A 24,084-nucleotide genomic window follows, 5' to 3' on the forward strand; every position below is an offset into this window, starting at 1 on the left:
CGTGGTTTTCTTCCAAAAAGTGGGCCGCAACTGGGTAAGTCGAGTTTTTGCACCTAATGGTGCTACGATGCTCCAAGATACATACTTTTAATTCGCACTTTGTTTTACCCACATAATTTTTACCACAAGGACAAGTTATAATATAAATAGATGCCCTAGTGGAACACGTGATAACGCCATTGATTGGGATCTGTTTCCTTGTTTGAAGGATCTACATTTATAAGTGCCATTTCATTGAGCACAGCCATTACATTTGTAGTTCCCATCAAGTAGGGGCGCAAATACACATATCTCTGAGTGGTAAATCAGAGTTTACCAATTGATCTCTGAGGTTTCTGCCCCGCGAGAATACAACCAAGGGAAGGTCTGAAAACACATTATTGATACTATCATCAGATCTTAGAATGTGCCAATGTTTGTGAACGATTCCCTTAATTTGTTCAGAGCACTTTGAATAGCTGGTAGTTAGAACGCAAGAATGCTTATTTTTGTAAGACTGCCCTTGAAATAGGTCCTGTCTCATTTTTGTTTAGAATTTTCTCAATGGCCGTATTAATCTGATCATTTTTGTACCCCTTCTCCTTGAAATGTCTTTGCGTCTCAGCCATATTTCTATCAAAATAACTAAAATGATTTTGATTCGACAGAATTAGCTGTAGGGCAAACTGTTTTTCAAGGGAACTGGGTGACAACTATCAGCCCTCAACAAACTGTTATGATCAGTGTATAGAACATTATCTTCACAAAAGATCAGAAGATCAAGAAAACTAATTTGACGTGTATCAAATTGCATAGTAAATCTCAGATGCTCAGAACAGGAGTTAAGAAAAGCATGGAACACCTGGAGCAGTTTTGCATCACCCCTCCACAGAACAAACATATGCCACTCAATTTCCACTCTACGTTATATTGGCATCGAACATGCCACCCTCCCTAGTAGAGGGGGTGACCTTGACAATTTATTGTTAAAATGAGAGGCTGCCTTGATTTTTAATTTAAAGTCCTTTGGTCTCAACATAGACTTTGATCTGAAGCCATTCTTGTGATTTTGCTATTGTAAATGTTTGTAGGCTTACGTAGCCAAATTGTATCTATGATCGTACGCTATCCATTTGTGTTTTTTGTATGCTATTTTAAAACATGAGAATTAACCAATGATATCAGGCCACACATGATTACAGACACCTGTGTGTGTTGTTTGACACCATATAAATCTGTCATTATACCCTGAAAGACAGCTTGTCTGTCGAAACGTTGGACATAAATATTTTTGCATCCGAGCTCCTAGAGTGTGCAGCACTCCTTTAATTTTTTTAACCCCCCCAAAACTACAACACTTAACATAGCTCCCACATTCATCGTAATCATGTTCCCCTACACACTTGGCACATATTTTCCTTCCTTTACATTGAACAGCTACAGGTCCCATTCTTTGGCATTTAAAACGCTGCAATGGGGAGGTGACAAATTATCTGACATTGAAACTAATGAACCCGATATCTACATTTCCAGGCATAACCTTCTCAAACCACAGGAGCACTGATAGGCTTTCATTTATTTTACATTCTTTCCTACGGATCAACATTTTGGCCTCAATCACTCTTCTTGTTATTTTCATATATATCCAATAACGTTCCAACCGGAGCATTTGTTTTTGTCTACAGAGTCAAGGAACACAACCAGGAAATAACAACCAGGAAATGGCATTGCGCAACCAGGAAATGGCATTCTGCCAGGCCAGTGACTCATTCTCCTGCCATTCAGTCAAACATCACACAAGAGGCTTCATTCCACATTCTACTGACTGTTGACATCTAGTGGAAGGCGTAGGAAGTGCGATGACTTCAAATTCGACAACCCTCAGAATTTCCACTTCCTGTTTGGAAGATTGCCTGCCCTTTGAGTTCTGTTACACTCACATACATGATTCAAACAGTTTTAGAAACTGTGTTTTCTATCCAATAGTAATAATAATATGCATATATTAGCATCCAGGACAGAGTAGGATGCAGTTCACTATGGGCACACAATTCATCCAAAGTGAAAATGCTGCCCCCTATCCCTAACAGGTTTTAACCTGTCTAGGACACAGGTTCCGCTGAAAAGGCAGCACGGGAAATTCCAAAATATTTTTGGGAAATATTGAACTTTCACACATTAACACGTTGACATTCCCAGATTAATTGTGATTAATTGAATTGTGGTATGGATATATTACTTGGGTTGTGACAATGTCAGGTTCGGAATGGGGTTCGCCGGGTTTGGATTAGAATAGCTTCTGGTATACCTGGTCTTGGTTCTAAAATTAATTTGTTGCACCAATGTTTGCAGTCAAATCCGCTTCACATAATCTTTGTCGATGACAGATTATTATTAATGCATTTGTCCCTCAAAGTTTTACCCTGTGAAGTGTCATTTGATATAAGTACCTCCAGTGCACATAGAGTGTCATTAATGCTGGCCTCTACTGAATGCTGGAGGAATGGTGAGATCGCTGAGTGTGGAAAGAGACTACATACATAGCAGGAGGTGTCTTCTACCATCATTTCAGTTTTTACTGTATGATTAACCTCACTAGGGTAGGGGGCACTATTTTCACCTCCGGATGAAAAGTGTGCCCAAAGTAAACTGCCTGCTACTCAGGCTCAGAAACTAGGATATGCATATAATTAGTATATTTGGATAGAAAACACAAAATAATGTCAGTGAGTATATCAGAGCTGAAATGGCAGGCGGAAACCTGAGAAAAATCCATCAAGTAGGTGGGATTTCTTTATGTTTGTAGTTTTCCATTGACTGCCTATACAGATTCCATTGACTTAGGACTCAAATTGCACTTCCTATGGCTTCCACTAGATGTCAACAGTCTTTAGAAATTGTTTCATGCTTGTATTCTGAAAAATAAGGGAGTAAGACCACTCTGAATGAGTGGACACTGCAGTGTCTCAGTGGTTTTTCATGCGTGCGACTGAGGCCGCGCCTTTCTTGTTTTCTTTTTTATATTGACAAAGCTTTTGTCCGGTTGAAATATTATTGATTATTATGACTAAAAATAACCTGAGGATTGATTATCAACATCGTTTACAATGTTACTACGAACTTTACTGATACTTTTCAGATTTTTCGTCTGCGACTGCCTTTGAGCCTGTGGATTACTGAACAAAAGTGTGAACAAAACTGAGGTTTTTGGATATAAAGAGGGACTTTATCAAACAAAACACATTTTTTTTAGTAAATGGGAGTCTTGTGAGTGCAACCATATGAAGATCATCAAAGGTAAGTGATTAATTTTATCACTATTTCTGGCTGGTAACTGTTTGTAATGATTTGTCTGCTGGTCGCTGTTCTCAGATAATCAAATGATATGCTTTCGCCGTAGAGACTTTTTGTTATTCCGTGGTTGGAATAACAAGTCGTTAATCTTTAAACCGATGTTTAACACTTGTATGTTTTCTGAATTTTTATAATGAGTATTTCTGTTTTTGAATTTGGTGCTCTACAATTTCCCTGGATGTTAGCCAGTTGGGATGCTACCGTCCCACGTCCACAAGTGATATTAAGCAGTGACCACCAAGTGTTTCCCTGGGGATTTCGGCTGTGATGCTTGTCAATTGGATGCATTGACCACCTGCTTCTTTTGGTATTGGGGCGGCTATTGTTTGCTGGACTCCCGCTCTGAGCCTGCCGTGAGCTGGAGCGGCTGTTAGTGGGGCTATGCTGGTGTTGCATTGTGGCCACTTCTCACTCTGTGCTGTTCTGCTCCTCCCAGGACCCATACAACAGCTGCAATGAGAAGACTGACCATGAAAGCAACAAACATGATGTGTAGACTCCAGTCCTGGTCTTCCCATGGCCACTGGGGTCGCCTACGACGATTCATCGGCTGATACATCGTCGCCTGGGTTGTGGGGCACCTTCCTGCAGTGGCTGTTATGAAATCACATAGACACCTTTGCAACCTTCACCACTGCCTGGGTCGTCAAAAGCTTCTGGAATGGACAAGTCCAGCACTGTTGGTGCTAAGTCTTCCTACGGAGGTCCTTAACGACCACCCAATCGCCTGTCTGAAGTCTGTGGACTGGTCCTCCCTTTGGGTCAGGTAAGGCCGCTTTCACCCTGGGGAAAATAAACTTCAGATCTTTGTTAAGTGCAGCACAGTAACTTACAATTTGTCCTTGCAACCCATCAATGTCAACATGTTTTGTGGGAAAGGAGTTTTTAGTATTCTCATGGGTCTGCCTGGGAATATCTCATGAGGTACTAAACCAGAGGTGCGATGTGCACGTCAACACATGTATAGAGCCAAAGGCATTACTGTTACCCATGGCAGCCCGGTCTCAGCCATCAGTTTGTTTAATATTCAACTTGTGGTAAACTCTCTCTACGAGACCACCACTGTCCAGATGATAGCTGCAATGTGTTCGCAGGTAAATCTGCAAACTTTCAGAAATATTCTGAATCATGCTACTTACAAAATGGGAGCTATTGTCTGATGTCAATTTAGATGACAGGCTCCACCTGAGGATGATTTCACTCATGGGTTCTTTGCTACAGCCATTGCTGTGGCATGTTTACAAGGAAATGCCTCTACCCATTTGGAGAATGCATCAACAACAATCAGACAGTACGACTATCCCTGGCATGGAGTTAATTCAATGAAATCCATCATGTGAGTTCTAAAGGTCCTTCAGGCCTTGAATGGGCTGACATGGGCATTGTAATGCCCCTGGCTGCATTGTTAGTCATACAAAGAACACATCTGTGTGTCAAAGGAACACTTCCTTTCCCACTGTCTCACTTCTCCAGGCCCTGCTCCAGACTGTAGGTCAGAAACATCTTGTACAGAGAACATCATTGCAGCAGAAACAGGAAGTGAAACCATTTGGAGAGTGGAGATAATCAACATGGCACCTGGTCCAAAGGACAGCACAATTGTGGGGTTCTCCATCATCGTCAAGAGTCACATGAGACGTTGTCAATAACACATTCTGATAATGCAGGAGACGTGCGAGAGGGATATGGGCAATCCGTGCCAGTGAGGTAAGAGCATGTGTGAGGAACTTGAACGTTAATGAGCACATTACAACAATGTCAGCACAGGCTAACACTGCTTCTGCTGCCGCTACAGCCCTGAGACAACATACAAACCCTCTTACCGCACTATCAAGTAAGCAACAGGCCACTGCTTCCCACCACGGTGCTGAGTGAGGACAGATGTCATGTAATTTTTCTTGTCATTTTGTCATTTGTCTTGTCATGAATCCATTTTTCTTGCAAATAAACAGGTTAAATGGTTTACAGTGGTCTGGCAAACCTAATCAAGGAGAAGAGGTTAGCAATTGTTTCAATTTTTCAAGTGCCTGCAGGGCTTCAGGTGTCCACTTTATCTCATCATTCATCACCATCTTGTGGCCGTGAATGTGATCAAAAAACGTTTGAGTGACTTCAGCATAATCAGGTAGCCAGGCTCTGCAATAGCCTGCCATTCCTGTGAGTGTCATCATGTGCTGTTTTGTAGCTGGTTGTGGTACCATCTGTTTAGTTGGTTTTGCATTATCCAAGCCACACACGCCTCTGAACAGGCGCAGTCCAGAGAAGGGGTACAGACAATGTATGTGTGCTGGGGGAGAATTTGTGTCAAGCATGTATTTTTTTATTTTAACCTGCAGGGGCATCATGAGCAATTCTTTCATAGTTAATCCCAAAGCCCCCACCGTGCTGACTGATTGATTTGACATGGGAGGGTGAGACATCGTTTTAGAATTTATGACAGACATCAACGAGAAATTCAACAGACGAGGATGACAATTGTTGGGGTTTCATGGGGTTTTCAAAAGATCTTCACATGCTGTCTACTAAGTTCATAGTGTTCATCTGTCTCCACCTCACTTAATTCTGGTTGTGGTTTGTAGAGTGTTATTGCTGGTGGGGGCCCCGTCTTCCAACTGCCATTTGCTGCTTAATTGTTCACTTGTGTTTGGAACTTTCGAGCAAAATGTCCCTCTTTTCTACAGTTGTAACAAGCAAAGATCCTGTCCTGTTATTGCTGTTGCCCGTCCCACTCATCAGCACTTTCTCCTCTGCCTCTAATTTTTATTCTTCCTCTCCATCCACCATTTTGTGGTCTTCCCTGGCCTGCTGATGCTGGCCTTGTCCTTGATGAAAAGCCAGCTGTGCAGCTTGTAACTTCACGCCTTCCTTTTCCATTCTCTGTTTCATCTTGTCTTCTTGAAACAGTTGCTGCCTCAGCGTGTTCATTGACCATCTTTAGACTGGTAGTTTCCAAGCTAATGCAGGTAATTTAACCTGTTTACCAAGATCTGGTAAAAGTCCATTCATTAGGGCAGCCTTCAAGAGGCTGTCGTAGTCATCATTGCGGTGGCCATTAGTCATTGGTTTGAGCCTGCTACTCTTTTGCTTTCTGAGTGAAACTATGGATAGCTGCACAATCGGTCATAGGCAGGTAATGTTATTAGTGTAGTCCAATAGGCTCCATGTTCTCCCCAAAGGTCATTTTCATCATATCCCCCTTCCATGTCTGCCCATTGCAACCTCATCTTGATAAGGCAAATAAGAGTGACCTCGGCCGCTGATGGTTTGTACACTCTCACCAATTTGAAGAACTGTGTGGTAAAGTCACAAGCGTCTTTTGTAGGATCTGGTAGTTCTTTAGCAATGTCATTAATTTCATCCTGTCTCCAAGTCTTCTGGATGTCAACGAGCGGGTGCCATTCATCATGGCCCATCCGCGGGTTGTGGATTGGGGAACGTTACCTCAATCCACAACCAGTCGTGACCATTGGGGGTGAGGGACTTAGCTGTGTGGTTGGGGTCGACAGTGGACTAAGTTCCCAGAGTTCATCAACGCCAGAGACGGTAGTCGGTAGTATGGAATGGATTCCAATTGCTCATGGGCCCCTCCAAGGGGTCTGCTGTTCCGACTGTTGTATCAGGTCTTATTGGGGGTGAGCTGAGGCGGGGGAGGCGGCGGAGCAGGCTGCTGTTGGGCAACCAGGGCAGGTTCTGGTGCAGTGGATACAGAGGTGTAATAGGTGGGGTGGGTGGAAACTCATTATCATCATCATCCCTGGTCCTCCTTTGTCTCTCATCATCCTCCATCGGTTTCTCCTTCTTACTTTATTTCACCATTATTCCTTTAACTTTCCTGTCTGCCCTTCTCTCTGCTTCTTTTCCCACTTCCTAAAATCATCCTAGTCTATTTTACTTGCCTGTAACTTCTTTCTACATTCTGCTAATAAAGCTTCACTCAGTGTCTTTTAAGGGAAAACCTGCTACCTTGTACCAGAGCGATACCTGTTCAAGAATGTCCCTGGAATGAGTAGGTGTATCTTAACTTTGACTGGCATTGGATATGGAGACTGTTTAGTGACAGAAATGAGGGGTTAAATACGTGTAAAAAACTATCTGAGGTGAATATGTTATTAGATGTGTTTATTTGGGCTAATAAAAGGCCAAATACATTTTTCAATAAATATTGAATATTTTTTGGCATACTAGAAGGGCTTACATTTCTAAATCAAATAGCAAAAGTATCCTTGGTATGACCCTATACATAAGGCTTAGACTCTTATAGGCACTGGTTACGGTAAGGGGACAGCTTGATGAAAACTAGTATTTATTCAGGTTTCCCAGAAAATAGACCTTTCTGTTAACATTGCACGGATGTTAGCACGTGGTGGCCTATAGCAGCATTTCAAACGAATAGGCTTGAGGGACCTGGGCAATGGTGGACTGGCTGTTGGGAGCACCTGAGGGTCGTTTTGGCCTGCGGTGAATAGTCAACTTGACCGGCAATAATATAGCAAGCAGGAATGAGTTGACGGAGAATCCACGCATCAGGCGTGACTCATAATCATCGCTGCAGTGTCCCCGCACAAGGGTGTGCGCACCAAAAATGACATCAGGTCTCTCCGAGACGCACATAGCAACTGTCTACCTGCCTCGCTACAGATAACATTTTAGACAAGTTGCATCTGTACCCTTCTGAGTGATAAGCAAATGTCAGTTCAACGAGACCAGGTCAGAAAGAGGAGGCAGGTCATGGAATGTGTGATTGATGTAGTTAAAGTTATTTGGTAAATGTGGGCTTAGCTACAGATGACACAGACACGAAGCTGCGTATGACTTGGAAAACATGGCCGACAATCATGGCTAGTTTTTTGAGCTTATATTGTTACTTGTGGTAATTACTTACTGGTTACTCTGAAGGAGCTATGTTATGACTCTTCCTTAACAGGCTGACAAAGAACATTTGCTGTGAGTTAAAGCTTTTGTACAGAGGCATGATTTTTGGACTTTCATATTATACTTGCAGTTATGTAGCCAATGTTCAATTTCATTGACTCAGTGTATAGATGTGTGTATTGTGTGCTGTTGGCTTTATGGGCACCAGTGAGGGAACATTGTAATCTACATTTTTTCTGTAGAGGAGTGCTTTTTCGGCTTTTGTATTATACTTACTTACATTGTTGCAGCTTATGTTCAAGTTCTGGTAATGTGTGTGTGAAGTTTTTTGATACTTTTGATATGCTTGAATATAAAGATAATCATTTGAACATTTGAGTAACTTTGTACATCTCATTTGCTTTTTAAAAAGTATGAGCTAATTGTTCTGTGTGTCTAGCCTTGTACATTTGTATGAGCTATGATTGGTGTATTCCTAGTGAGTTTTTGAGGGTGCACCCATAGCTGTAGCATACCTTGAAAACTCAATGTTCAGATAGGCTACTTGTTGGTCAGTCCCAAATGTTTGTATTTTGTAATGTGGATAACTTTCTTCCCATATGAACATAGTGTCCAAATTTATAACTAGTTTGGTACCTGTTACATCAACAAATAGGGTCAGCCTACACAATTAGCGGTCTGGCAGTTTGTGTGAACAGGGTGGCCTGGGATGGAGTCTAATTCCCGGCCTGAATTATTGTTTCAGTCCACCCCTGGACCTGGGACACATTTATAGGTCAGATAGGGCCACCGTGTGGAGTAGATCACATGGCTTGGTCTGAACTACGAATTGTGGACAAATCAAACTAATTGAAACTCATAGATCCAAGAGTAGTTGGATTTTCAGCAAAAAGGTAGTTGTGTTAGCTAAAATATCAAATGGTGCACAGAATGCAGTTGAATAGTTTTACCTTGCTCAAAAACACAGTGCAGCCTATATTTAATGAGAAACATCTCAATTAAGAAATGAAAGGGAATAAGACAGAAGCTTCAGTGCATGTTGAGTACTTTGGCAGTGTATCATCAGGAAGCAACATGTGAAAGAGTGGGACCTTGTGTTATCCTGCTCAAAGGGAGATGAAATAACACCCAAACACTCATTTTAGTTGCCATATTTCCATATCTTTTTTTTCTCTGTATTTTTTTCTCTCTCTCTGCTAGACCACCCCCAGTGGCTTCTCCTGACCCTCTATGTAAACTTTATTTATTTATTCATTAAAATGATTTCCATATGCAATATGACATGGCATGGCATCAATTCACATTACCATACTGTCTGCTGAAAGCAACATATTTCTCTTTTAACACAGGCTGGACCCGCTAGCTCCATCATGCATCCACTGTGAACTTCTCTAAAGAGGGAGTGAATTTAATCATTTATACATTTATTCCATGTCCATCTGCCTCTCGCCAGACTCAGCACCAATAAACCAAGGGGGTTCTTCACTTAGTGCCAGAGAATGAAGGGAGAGAGACACAGAATGGAGAAAAAAACCTCATTGCATTCGATGAGCAAATCTCCCATTCGAAATGTGGTGTTTTTTGTCTGTCATGGGTTTAGAGGGCATATGCGCTATTTTACTCTGGCACTCTTTCTCTAGCAGTTTCTTTCCTCAGAAAAGAAGCAGACCTCTTGAGGAGTGTAATTTTACAGATAAATATGTAAATTGTTTGACCCTGATGTGGAACGGTGTCTTGCAATGTTCCCCTTTCGGAATTTGAGAGATCTGCATTATGGTTATGCACTCTCATCACTGACATTCTAATATGAAGGATGTCAATAGTGAGACCCCATTATTAAACATTACTGTTCGAAATACTGGTTCACCTGGGTCACATCCATAATCCCGAATCATCAAAATATTTTCTCTAGTCTCGGCCTATAGCCACCAGGGTTAAGATAAGTGCTTGATAGATAGGTCAGTCTTTCCATGATATTCCATCCTTTTACCTTGAGACTTCTCCAAACCTTCATATTCATTGTAGTCATTCCTATTGTATCCAATACATCTCATTTACAACTTGAAGGAGTGATCTGTTCTCAACATGTGTGTTTCATTATCTCCAATTCCCCTGGACAAAAGTACAAGTTAGAAATATAATTTTTAGGTGGTGATGGTGTCATAGTATCCGATCCTTCGCACCCTGTCACTCTCTCTACTCTCTAACTCATCCTGTCACTGAACACTAGTTATTTCAGATGACGAATATCACTTGTGGCATTCAATCGCATACAAGCTTGGGGCCAATTCCATTTCAACTCTGTCTATTAAGTAAGAAAGAATTCCGACCCCAACCTTCCAATAGAAATAACATTTACAACTTGATAAGAGCTAGGTAAATGAGTCATCCATTTGAACGAGGGAATTTGAAATATAATGACACTTATTTTAGATCTATTTCACCTTATAATCGCTGGAGACAAATGTGAAACCAGTCATATGGCAGAAAACTGAAGCATATCAACTTTGCCACATTGACGTTTATGAAATGTTGATCCATTATAAAGAATTTAAGTTGTAGGCTACCACTCTGTTTCATATTTCTAGCATTTTAAATATTAGCCAATATCAGTATCAACAGTCAGTAGGCCTAATAACCACACATATTCAACTGCCAATTGACTTGTAGTTCCCTTTATTTGGTATAGCCTATCAGGGGTATTCAACTCTTACCCTACGAGGTCCAGAGCCTGTTGGCTTTCTGTTCTACCTAATAATTAATTGCACACACCTGGTGTCCCAGGTCTAAATCAGTCCCTGAAATAAAGGGAACAATTAAAAAACACAGTGGAATTGGCTTCGGGGATGAGATGTTACTTGTGCTTGCACAAAGGATAGTAACATCTCATCCTGTGTTCTTGGAATCTGAAATGAGGGGAACAATTAAAAAACACAGTGGAATTGGCTTCAGGGTCCAGAGTTGAGTTTGTGGGGCCTACATTATCATTGGTATAGCCTACATCAGGGATGGGCAACTCCAGTCCTAGGGGGCCTGATTGGTGTCAAACTTTTGCCCTAGTCACAGATAACACACCTGACTCCAATAAGCAACTATTCATGATCTTCACTTCAGAATGCAATTAGTTTAATCAGCTGTGTTTACGCGGGATGGGGAAAAAGTGTGACACCACTCGCCTAGGTTTGGAGTTGCCCATCCCTGGCCGACATTATTGTTTCGTTTACCTTCGTTTGCTTCCTCTGAAAAACACTGCACGGCCGTGTGGTTGCTGCTGAGGATCATTAGTAACAGTTGATAATATCAATTACATTATTTTGTTTGCCATCATTTGCTTCCTCTGTAAACGCCATCACAGCCGTGTGGTCGTTGCTCTGGATCGTTAGTAACAGTTGATAATATAAAAGAAGACATGTGGGTTATTTAAATCATTAAGGAGCAGAGCACAGACCAAGCCATAACAGTTTGAACCTGACACATGGTGCAATACTTTGCTGTGTCATCACACAGTTCCATGGTTAGTGAAGGAAATAGATGAGGGTATAGTCTACTATTGCACACTATGCTCCCTATTATAATTGTATGTACATTAATCTTCCAACATTACCATGGGTTGAAGATCTGAATGTGGCAATTTTCAGAATCAAACAATTGTTTTATTTATTTTGAGCATAAAGGCTCTCTAAACCTGTTTTTATTATTCATAAATATGTTCCTAAACCTAAATAATCTACAAAATAAGTGTATTTCTAAATTTACCAGTTGGTGTTGAAACGGTGATGAAAATGAATACACAGTACCAAAAGTTTGAACAAACCTACTCATTCAAGGGTTTTTCTTTACTTTTACTATTTTCTACAACAAAAATTGAATAGTGAAGACATCAAATATATCCGAGATGGCGTAGCAGTCGTAGCCGTGTGCTTTGTCTTGCCCCGTCCTGTCCTATGTAAATATCGCCTTCCTTGTTTTTTTCACGTATTTATTTTAATCTCACTTTCCATCTAAAAAATCAAATCAAATCAAATTTTATTTGTCACATACACATGGTTAGCAGATGTTAATGCGAGTGTAGCGAAATGCTTGTGCTTCTAGTTCCGACAATGCAGTAATAACCAACAAGTAACCTAACTAACAATTCCTAAACTACTGTCTTATACACAGTGTAAGGGGATAAAGAATATGTACATTAAGGATATATGAATGAGTGAAGGTACAGAGCAGCATAGGCAAGATACAGTAGATGGTATCGAGTACAGTATATACATATGAGATGAGTATGTAAACAAAGTGGCATAGTTAAAGTGGCTAGTGATACATGTATTACATAAGGATGCAGTCGATGATATAGAGTACAGTATATACGTATGCATATGAGATGAATAATGTAGGGTAAGTAACATTATATAAGGTAGCATTGTTTAAAGTGGCTAGTGATATATTTACATCATTTCCCATCAATTCCCATTATTAAAGTGGCTGGAGTTGAGTCAGTGTCAGTGTGTTGGCAGCAGCCACTCAATGTTAGTGGTGGCTGTTTAACAGTCTGATGGCCTTGAGATAGAAGCTGTTTTTCAGTCTCTCGGTCCCAGCTTTGATGCACCTGTACTGACCTCACCTCCTGGATGATAGCGGGGTGAACAGGCAGTGGCTCGGGTGGTTGATGTCCTTGATGATCTTTATGGCCTTCCTGTAACATCGGGTGGTGTAGGTGTCCTGGAGGGCAGGTAGTTTGCCCCCGGTGATGCGTTGTGCAGACCTCACTACCCTCTGGAGAGCCTTACGGTTGAGGCCTGAGCAGATGCCGTAACAGGCGGTGATACAGCCCGCCAGGATGCTCTCGATTGTGCATCTGTAGAAGTTTGTGAGTGCTTTTGGTGACAAGCCGAATTTCTTCAGCCTCCTGAGGTTGAAGAGGCGCTGCTGCGCCTTCTTCACGATGCTGTCTGTGTGAGTGGACCAATTCAGTTTGTCTGTGATGTGTATGCCGAGGAACTTAAAACTTGCTACTCTCTCCACTACTGTTCCATCAATGTGGATAGGGGGGTGTTCCCTCTGCTGTTTCCTGAAGTCCACAATCATCTCCTTAGTTTTGTTGACGTTGAGTGTGAGGTTATTTTCCTGACACCACACTCCGAGGGCCCTCACCTCCTCCCTGTAGGCCGTCTCGTCGTTGTTGGTAATCAAGCCTACCACTGTTGTGTCGTCCGCAAACTTGATGATTGAGTTGGAGGCGTGCGTGGCCACGCAGTTGTGGGTGAACAGGGAGTACAGGAGAGGGCTCAGAACGCACCCTTGTGGGGCCCCAGTGTTGAGGATCAGCGGGGAGGAGATGTTGTTGCCTACCTTCACCACCTGGGGGCGGCCCGTCAGGAAGTCCAGTACCCAGTTGCACAGGGCGGGGTCGAGACCCAGGGTCTCGAGCTTGATGACGAGCTTGGAGGGTACTATGGTGTTGAATGCCGAGCTGTAGTCGATGAACAGCATTCTCACATAAGTATTCCTCTTGTCCAGATGGGTTAGGGCAGTGTGCAGTGTGGTTGAGATTGCATCGTCTGTGGACCTATTTGGGCGGTAAGCAAATTGGAGTGAGTCTAGGGTGTCAGGTAGGGTGGAGGTGATATGGTCCTAGAATAATCTCTCAAAGCACTTCATGATGACGGAAGTGAGTGCTACGGGGCGGTAGTCGTTTAGCTGAGTTACCTTAGCTTTCTTGGGAACAGGAACAATGGTGGCCCTCTTGAAGCATGTGGGAACAGCAGACTGGTATAGGGATTGATTGAATATATCCGTAAACACACCAGCCAGCTGGTCTGCGCATGCTCTGTGGGCGCGGCTGGGGATGCCGTCTGGGCCTGCAGCCTTGCGAGGGTTAACACGTTTAAATGTTTTACTCACCTCGGCTGCAGTGAAGGAGAGACCGCATGATTCCGTTGCAGGCCGTGTCAGTGGCAATGTATTGTCCTCAAAGCGGGCAAAAAAGTTATTTAGTCTGCCTGGGAGCAAGACATCCTGGTCCGTGACTGGGCTGGATTTCTTCCTGTAGTCCGTGATTGACTGTAGACCCTGCCACATGCCTCTTGTGTCTGAGCCGTTGAATTGAGATTCTACTTTGTCTCTGTACTGACGCTTAGCTTGTTTGATAGCCTTACGGAGGGAATAGCTGCACTGTTTGTATTCAGTCATGTTACCAGACACCTTGCCCTGATTGAAAGCAGTGGTTCGCGCTTTCAGTTTCACGCGAATGCTGCCATCAATCCACGGTTTCTGGTTCGGGAATGTTTTAATCGTTGCTATGGGAACGACATCTTCAACGCATGTTCTAAAGAACTCACACACCGAATCAGCGTATTCGTCAATGTGGTTATCTGACGCAAGACGAAACATGTCCCAGTCCACGTGATGGAAGCAGTCTTGGAGTGTGGAGTCAGCTTGGTCGGACCAGCGTTGGACAGACCTCAGCGTGGGAGCTTCTTTTTTTAGTTTTTGTCTGTAGGCAGGTATCAGCAAAATGGAGTCGTGGTCAGCTTTTCCGAAAGGGTGGCGGGGCAGGGCCTTATATGCGTCGCGGAAGTTAGAGTAACAGTGATCCAAGGTTTTTCCACCCCTGGTTGCGCAATCAATATGCTGATAAAATTTAGGGAGTCTTGTTTTCAGATTAGCCTTGTTAAAATCCCCAGCAACAATGAATGCAGCCTCCGGATAAATGGTTTCCAGTTTGCAAAGAGTTAAATAAAGTTCGTTCAGAGCCATCGATGTGTCTTGGGGGGGGGGTATATACGGCTGTGATTATAATCGAAGAGAATTCTCAGGGTAGATAATGCGGTCTACATTTGATTGTGAGGAATTCTAAATCAGGTGAACAGAAGGATTTGAGTTCCTGAATGTTTATTTCATCGCACCATGCCTCGTTAGCCATAAGGCATACACTCCCACCCCTCTTCTTACCAGAAAGGTGTTTGTTTCTGTCGGCGCGATGCGTGGAGAAACCCGTTGGCTGCACCGCTTCGGATAGCGTCTCTCCAGTGAGCCATGTTTCCGTGAAGCACAGAACGTTACAGTCTCTGATATCCCTCTGGAATGCTACCCTTGCTCGGATTTCATCAACCTTGTTGTCAAGAGACTGGACATTGGCAAGAAGAATGCTAGGAAGTGGGGCACGATGTGCCCGTCTCCGTAGTCTGACCAGAAGACCGCCTCGTTTCCCTCTTGTTCGGAGTCGTTTTTTTGGGTCGCTGCATGCGATCCATTCCATTGTCCTGTTTGTAAGGCAGAACACAGGATCCGCATCGCGAAAAACATATTCTTGGTCGTACTGATGGTGAGTTGACGCTGATCTTATATACAGTAGTTCTTCTCGACTGTATGTAATGAAACCTAAGATGACCTGGGGTACTAATGTAAGAAATAACACGTAAAAAAACAAAAAACTGCATAGTTTCCTAGGAACGCGAAGCGAGGCGGCCATCTCTGTCGGCGCCGGAACATCTGACTGAATATACTCTCCTGCAACCCGCCTCATCCAATGTGGTACGGATCTGCTATTTTTATACTTTTGAACCAGAACCCCCATCAGAATCTAGCCAGCTAACTAGCTAGAAGTCAATTAGCCACTGCTAGTGGTCTTCACTGTTAACTCGGACACCAGCCAGCCCCAGCTTGGTCAATACCTGACCAGTCTAAACAGAGCGATATCAACCCAGAGCATATTGGACTTCTTTTTCTTTACCATATTGCAAGCTCTGAACTTTTACACCGGATCATCACAGCTAGCTGGCTGCAATCCGAGTGGCTACTCCTTGCAACCTCTCTGTCCCGAAGCAAGCACCAGTTAGCCTTGAACTAGCCTCGAGCTAGGCCCATCTCCCAGCTAGCGGAAGAGGTCCACCAGCTAATTCTTGGGCTATAATACCTCTTTTGCCAATTGGCCTGGACCATTTACTGCTGACACGGAGCCCCGCCAATCCATCACGACTGGTTTGCCTACATAAACGTCCGAGGTGGTTACAACAGGCTCTTCCGTTGCGACATTGCCGAAGGCCCTTCTGCTAGCCCCGGCCCGCTAGCTGTCTGGATCGCCTTGTCTCCAGCTCGCCTAGCGTACTAGCGACTACTGAACGGCACCCTGACTCACCTATTATTACTCAATGGAGCCTATGATCACTCGGCTACACATGCCTCTCCCTAATGTCAATATAATACTGTAGAGCCCCCTGCTCTGCACAATATGCCTTAGATAGCCCTTTTGTCCCACCCCCCACACAGGTGACCTCACCTGGGTTAACTGGTGCCTCTAGAGACTAAACGTCTCTCATCGTCACTCAATGCCATGGTTTACCTCCACTGTACTCACATCCTACCATACCCTTGTCTGTACATTACGCCTTGAATCTATTCTTCCACGCCCAGAAATACGCTCCTTTTACTCTCTGTTCCAAACGCACTAGATGACCAGTTCTAATAGCTTTTAGCCATACCCTTGTCCTACTCCTCCTCTATTCCTCTGATGTTGTAGAGGTTAACCAGGCCCTGCAGCCCCCAGCACCACTCCTCTTCCCCAGGAAATCTCCCCAAGTTTGTTTAATTCACTGCTTTAGCACATTCCGCCAACCCTGATGTACTAGCCGTGTCTGAATCCTGGTTTAGGAAGCCCACCAAAAATCCTGAAATTTCAATCTCCAACTACAACATTTTCCAACAAGATAGAACTGCAAAAGGCGGTGGAGTTGCAATCTACTGCAGAGATAGCCTGCAGAGTTGTGTCATACTATCCAGGTCTGTGCCCAAACAATTCAAGCTTCGACTTTTAAAAATCTACCTTTCCAGAAACAAGTCTCTCACAGTTGACGATTGTTATAAACTCCCCTCAGCTCCCTGCTGTACCCTGGACACCATATGTAAATTGATTGCCCCCCATCTATCATCAGAGTTCGTATTGTTAGGTGAACAAAACTGGGATATGCTTAACACCCCGGCCGTCCTACAATCTAAGCTACATGCCCTCAATCTCACACAAATTATCAAGGAACCTACCAGGTACAACTCTAAATCCGTAACCATGGGCACCCTCATAGATATCATCCTGACCAACTTGCCCTCTAAATACACCTCTCCTGTCTTCAACTGGGATCTCAGCAATCACTGCCTCATGGCCTGCGTTCGTAATGGGTCTGCGTTCAAACGACCACCTCTCATCACTGTCAAACGCTCACGAAAACACTTCAGCGAGCAGGCCTTTCTAATCAACCTGGCCCGGGTATCCTGGAAGGAAATTGACCTCATCCCGTTAGTAGAGGATGCCTGTTTGCTCTTTAAAAGTGCTTTCCTCACCATCTTAAATAAGCATGCCCCATTCAAAAAATGTAGAACTAAGAACACATACAGCCCTTGGTTCACCCCAGACTTGACTGCCCTTGACCAGCACAAAAACATCCGGTGGCGTTCTGCATTGGCATCGAATAGCCCCCGCGATATGCAACTTTTCAGGGAAGTCAGTAATCAATATACACAGTCAGTTAGGAAAGTTAAGGCTAACTTTTTCAAACAGAAATTTGCATTCTGTAGCACTAATTCCAAAAAGTGTTGGGACACTGAAGTCCATGGAGAATAAGAGCACCTCGTTCCAGCTTCCCACTGCACTGAAGCTAGGAAACACTGTCACCACTGATAAATCTACGATAATTGAGAATTTCAATAAGCCTTTTTCTACGGCAGCCATGCTCTCCACCTGGCTACCCCTACCCCGGCCAACAGCTCTGCACCCCCTGCAGCAAAGCCCCCCCCCCGATTCTCCTTCACCCAAATCCAGACAGCTGATGTTCAGAAAGAGCTGCAAAATCTGGAACCCTACAAATCAGCTGGGCTAGACAATCTTGACCCTCTCTTTCTAAAATGATCTGCCGAAAATGTTGCAACCCCTATTACTAGCCTGTTCAACCTCTCTTTTGTATAGTCTGAGATCCCCAAAGATTGGAAAGCTGCCGCGGTCATCTCCCTCTTCAAAGGGGGAGACACTCTAGACCCAAACTGTTACAGACCTATATCCATCCTGCCCTGCCTTTCTAAAATCTTCGAAAGCCAAGTTAACAAACAGATCACCGACCATTTCGAATCCCACCGTACCTTCTCAACTATGCAATCTGGTTTCCGAGCTGGTCACGGGTGCACCATAGATAAAAGACAGTACTGTGCAGCCGTCTTCATCTAGCTGGCCAAGGCTTTCGACTCCGTCAATCAACACATTCTTATCGGCAGACTCAATAGCCTTGGTTTCTCAAATGACTGCCTCGACTGGTTCACCAACTACTTCTCAGATAGAGTTCAGTGTATCAAATCGGAGGGCCTGTGGTCCGGACCTCTGGCAGTCTCTATGGGGGTGCCACATGGTTCAATTCTCGGGCTGACTCTTTTCTCTGTATATATCAATGATGTTGCTCTTGCTGCTGGTGATTCTCTGATCCACTACGCAGATGACACCATTCTGTATACATCTGACCCTTCTTTGGACACTGTTATCAAACCTCCAATTGAGCTTCAATGCCATACAGCACTCCTTCTGTGGCCTCCAACTTCTTTTAAATGCTAGTAAAACTAAATGTATGCTCTTCAAACGATTGCTGCCTGCACCCACCCACCAGACTAGCATCACTACTCTGGACGGTTCTGACTTAGAATATGTGGACAACTGCAAATACCTGGTTAGACTGTAAACTCTCATTCCAGACTCACATTAAGAAATCTCCAATCCAAAATCAAATCTAGAATCAGTTTCCTTTTTCGCAACAATTCCTCCTTCACTCATGCTGCCAAACATACCCTTGTAAAACTGACTATCCTACCGATCCTTGCCTTTGGCAATGTCATTTACAAAATAACCTGCAACACTTTACTCAGCAAACTGGATGTAGTCCATCAAGGTGCCATCCATTTTGTCACCAAAGTCCAATATACTACCAACCACTGCGAACTGTATGCTATCGTTGGCTGGCCCATGCTTCATATTCGTCGCCAAACCCACTGGATCCAGGTCATCTATATGTATTTGCTAGGTAAAGCCCTGCCTTATCTCAGCTCACTGGTCACCATAGCAACACCCACCCGTAGCACGCACTCCAGCAGGTATATTTAACTGGTCACCCCCAAAGCCAACACCACCTTTCCACACCACACCACCTTTCATTCCAGTTCTCTGCTGCCAATGACGGGGATGAATTGCAAAAATCACTGAAGTTGGAGACATATATCTTCCTCACTAGCTTTATGCATCAGCTGTCAGAGCAGCTTACCAATCACTGTACCTGTACACAGCCAATCTGTAAATAGCACACCCAACTACCTCATCCCATATTGTTATTTATCTTTTTGCTTTTTGCACCCCAGTATATCTACTTGCACATCTATCACTCCAGTGTTAATGCTAAATTGTAACTATTTTGCCTCTATGACCTATTTATTGTCTTACCTCCCTAATCGTCTACATTTGCACACACTGTACATAGATTTTTCTATTGTGTTATTGACTGTACGTTTCTTTATATGCTGTTTTTGTCGTACTGCTTTGCTTTACCTTGGCCAGATCTCAGTTATAAATGAGAACTTAAAAATAAAATAGATAAATTAAAACTATGAAATAACAGCTTTGCACACTCTTGGCCTCTCAGCCAGCTTCATTAGTCACCTGGAATGTATTTGAAATAACAGGTGTGTCTTGTTAAAAGTTAATTGGTGGAATTTCTATCCTTAATGTGTTTGAGCCAATCAGTTGTGTTGTGACAAGTTAGGGTTGTATACAGAAAATAGCCCTATTTGGTAAAAGACCAAGTCCATATTATGGCAAGAACAGCTCAAATAATCAAAGAGAAACAACAGTCTATTATTAACCTCTTGAAACTCCCCATCCCGGATCCGGGATCGTAACTAAAGCCTCAGGCTCATTAGCATAACGCAACGTTAACGATTTCTGAAAATCGCAAATAAAATGAAAATAATGCGTCTGCTCTCAAGCTTAGCCTTTTCTTAACAACACTGTCATCTCAGATTTTCAAAAAATGCTTTTGAACCATAGAAATTGACTAATTTGTGTAAGAGTATGCAAAGCTAGCTTAGCATTTTGAGTAGCATTTAGCACGCAACATTTTCACAAAAACCAGATAACCAAATAAATAAAATCATTTACCTTTGAAGAGCTTCGGATGTTTTCAATGAGGAGACTCTCAGTTACATACCAAATGCGCAGTTTTTCCTGAAAGCGTCTGTGTGTAGGAGAAATCGTTCCGTTTTGTACATCGCATCTGGCTACCGAAACGAACCGAAAATTCAGTCACCTACAACGTCAAACTTTTTCCGAATTAACTCCATAATATCGACCGAAACATGGCAAACGTTGTTTGGAATCAGTCCTCAAGGTGTTTTTTCACATATCTCTTCATTGATATATCGTTCGTGGAAGCTTGCTTTCCTCTCTGAATCCCATGGAAAAATACTTGCAGCTGACTTTTGCGCACCAATTTCGGCGCAGGACACCGGGCGGACACGTGGTAAATGTGGTCTCTTATGGTCAATCTTCCAATGATCTGCCTACAAATACGTCACAATGCTGCAGACACCTTGGGGAAACGACAGAAAGGGCAGACTTACTCCTCTCGCATTCACAGCCATATAAGGAGACAATGGAAAACAGAGCCTCAAAAATCTTGCTCATTTCCTGGATGCCGTCTCATCTTGGTTTTGCCTGAAGCTCACGTTCTAGGGCACGCACAGAAAATATCTTGGTAGTTCTGTACACGTCAGAGTGTTTTCTTTCGAAAGCTATCAATTATATGCATAGTCGAGCATCTTTTTGTGACAAAATATCTTGTTTAAAACGGGAACGTTTTTCATCCAAAAATGAAATAGCGCCCCCAGAGCATCAAGAGGAAGGTCAGTCCATTTCAAGAACTTTGAAAGTGTCTTCAAGTGCAGTCGTTAAAAACCATCAAGCACTATGACGAAAGTGGCTCTCATGGAAAGGAAGACCCAAGTAGTGTTCAAATACTCATACTAACCACACTAACCGTGATGTGAATTGAGTATATGGTATGCTTATTAGTCATAGTATGGATATAGTTAGTATGACAAATGTTCCTGGATGTTGTACGACATTTGCCAAAATATGAAGTATACATGCAGAGGACACTATTTCCATACCTTAGGGCTCATAATGCAATTCTTCAGGAAATGGGCGTGGCTTCACGTCGTTTTCAGATTTGAAGAAAATGGTAGAAAATATGAAGCCAGCGAGTACAACTATAGCATATACAAATTCTTTCCCTTAAATAATTATAGCAAATATTAAGAAAATGTTGAACAATGTAATTACTTTTCAAATAAGTTACCTTACTTGTTATGTTGGCTGACATTTTGTTAGCTACGCTGTCCTTACAAACCACATAGCATATCATTACAGCAGTATGTACCGGTATGTTAGCTAGCTACCTAATGTTAGTTGGCTACTTATACATCAAACTTGCCAGTATATTTACTATAGACCCAATGTTTATTGACTTGATTATTCCCATCATTCTTAGATAAATGTCATTGTGTAATTAACACTCGGGTGTTTATGTAAATTCACTCTCGCTATCTACTCCGATTTCAGAGCGTGTCAGAGCACAGAATAATGAATTTACGAGCGCTCAACACCGTTGAATATGTCCGGTGTCAGTAAACATCAGCAAAAAAAGCGTAATTAAATTGTTGTCAGGAACACAGTTACAGTCACCAACGCACTGGATAACATGAAAACTGCCTCGCTAGGGCGAGTAAAATGGTCAGAGTGGTCTAATTTGTGTCTGGAAGTAGCTAGCAAGCTAGCCAACGTTAGCTTGGGGGCTTGACTGCTGTTGTAAGGTCAGAACACTCAAATAAACCCTGCTCCGAGAGCGAAACGCTCTGAATTTACAAACGAACACTGTGACAACGCTCTGAATATACAAGGGCACTCTGGCACTCCACATTGAATTTAAGAACACACCTGAAGTTGTAAAATGTTTAACTAGCTAACAAGAGGTTGTATATCAACAGCATCAACTTCCGGTAGACAGGCGAAGGGTTAGTACGCTCAACTGAAAGCATACTATTAATTTACTGTATACTAAAATGAACTCATAGTATGTATATATATGTAGTATGTTGGTTTGGGTATTCAAACACAGCTCCAGAGTTACCTCTGCTGCAGAGGACATGTTCATTAGGGTTATCAGCCTCTGTGTTTGCAGCCCAAATAAATGCTTTGATTTCAAGTAACAGACACATCTCAAAATCAACTGTTCAGAGGAGACTGAGGGAATCAGGCCTTTGTTGTCGAAATGCTGCAAAGAAAGGACACAATTTAGAAGAGACTTGCTTGGGCCAAGAAACACAAACAATGGCCATCAGACTGGTGGAAATCTGTCCTTTGGTCTGATGAGTCTATATTTGAGATTTTAGTTTCCAACCACTGTATCTTTGCTGCATCAGATGACCTGGCCTCCACAATCACCTGACCTCAACCCAAATGAGTTGGACTGCAGCACTCCATCCCAGAGCTGTCATCAAGGCAAAGGGTGGTTACTTTGAAGAATCTAAAATCCAAAATATATTTTGATTTGTTAAACCCTTTTTAGGTTGCTACATGAATCCGTATGTGTTATTTCATAGTTTTGATGTCTTTACTATTATTCTGCAATGTAGAAATGAGTAGGTGTTTCCCACCTTTTGACTGGTAATGTATTTAGATGGCTGTCAAAAAGATTGAACTAAAAGATACACTGTTTTTAAAGGGATGGCTTAAGATAAATGTACTGAAAACCCCCTATTGAATGAAGAAAATCTGTTGGCCAGCAAGTGGGAGGGTTTTCAGCAGTTGAATGAAATGTATTTACAGCGTGCAAAGTATCCACAGCTGCAGAGCTTGTTACGCGACTGAATAAGGTAAGTCTGAATTCCATGTCACAGTTTTCTTCCTGGGAAGGAGAGGCGGACCAAAGCGCAGTGTGGTTGTAGTTCATGGTTCTTTAATAAGAAAACTCAACCATGAACAAACTACAAAACAATAAACGTGAAAACCGAAACAGCCCTATCTGGTGCAGTAAACACAAAGACAGGAAACAATCACCCACAAAATACCCAAAGAATATGGCTGCCTAAATATGGTTCCCAATCAGAGACAACAATAAACACCTACCTCTGATTGAGAACCAATCTAGGCAACCATAGACTTACCTAGACACCTAAACTGAACACAACCCCATAAATCTACAAAAAACCCTAGACAAGCCCAAACACATAAATCACCCATATCACACCCTGGCCTAACCAAAATAATAAAGAAAACAAAGGCAACTAAGGCCAGGGCGTGACAACCAAATTCTAAGAAGTGCATAAAGAAAACAAAGGCAACTAAGGCCAGGGCGTGACAACCAAATTCTAAGAAGTGCATAGGAAAGTCACATATTTCCTGAATCTGAATCGGCCCATAAGTGATTTGAAAGTCAATCAATGAAAACAATATATACAAACATTTTAATATTTTGTGAACAACTGTTTATTTGGTTGTTCATCTATACACTGTAAAACCAAGTGTTTAAGATCTGAACACATAACTAAACAATTTTCTGAGTCGAGGCATTTAGAATTTCAATGAAAATGTGTCAGTGTTAAGATTGTAAACACCAGAACATGTTTATTTGCTGTAAATCTTTTTAAACACATGAACACCTTTTATATAAGCACCAGGCATTTAGGTTCTCAAACACTATGAGTGTTGTTTTAACACTGTAGCGTGTAAAGCCATATTTAAATATTTCCCATATTTAAATATTTTCCTTTAAGACCATCTGAGGATACACTTCAATATGCGTCTAG

This window comes from Oncorhynchus masou, chromosome 22 (assembly GCF_036934945.1).
Source record: "Oncorhynchus masou masou isolate Uvic2021 chromosome 22, UVic_Omas_1.1, whole genome shotgun sequence".
Classification (NCBI taxonomy): Eukaryota; Metazoa; Chordata; class Actinopteri; order Salmoniformes; family Salmonidae; genus Oncorhynchus; species Oncorhynchus masou.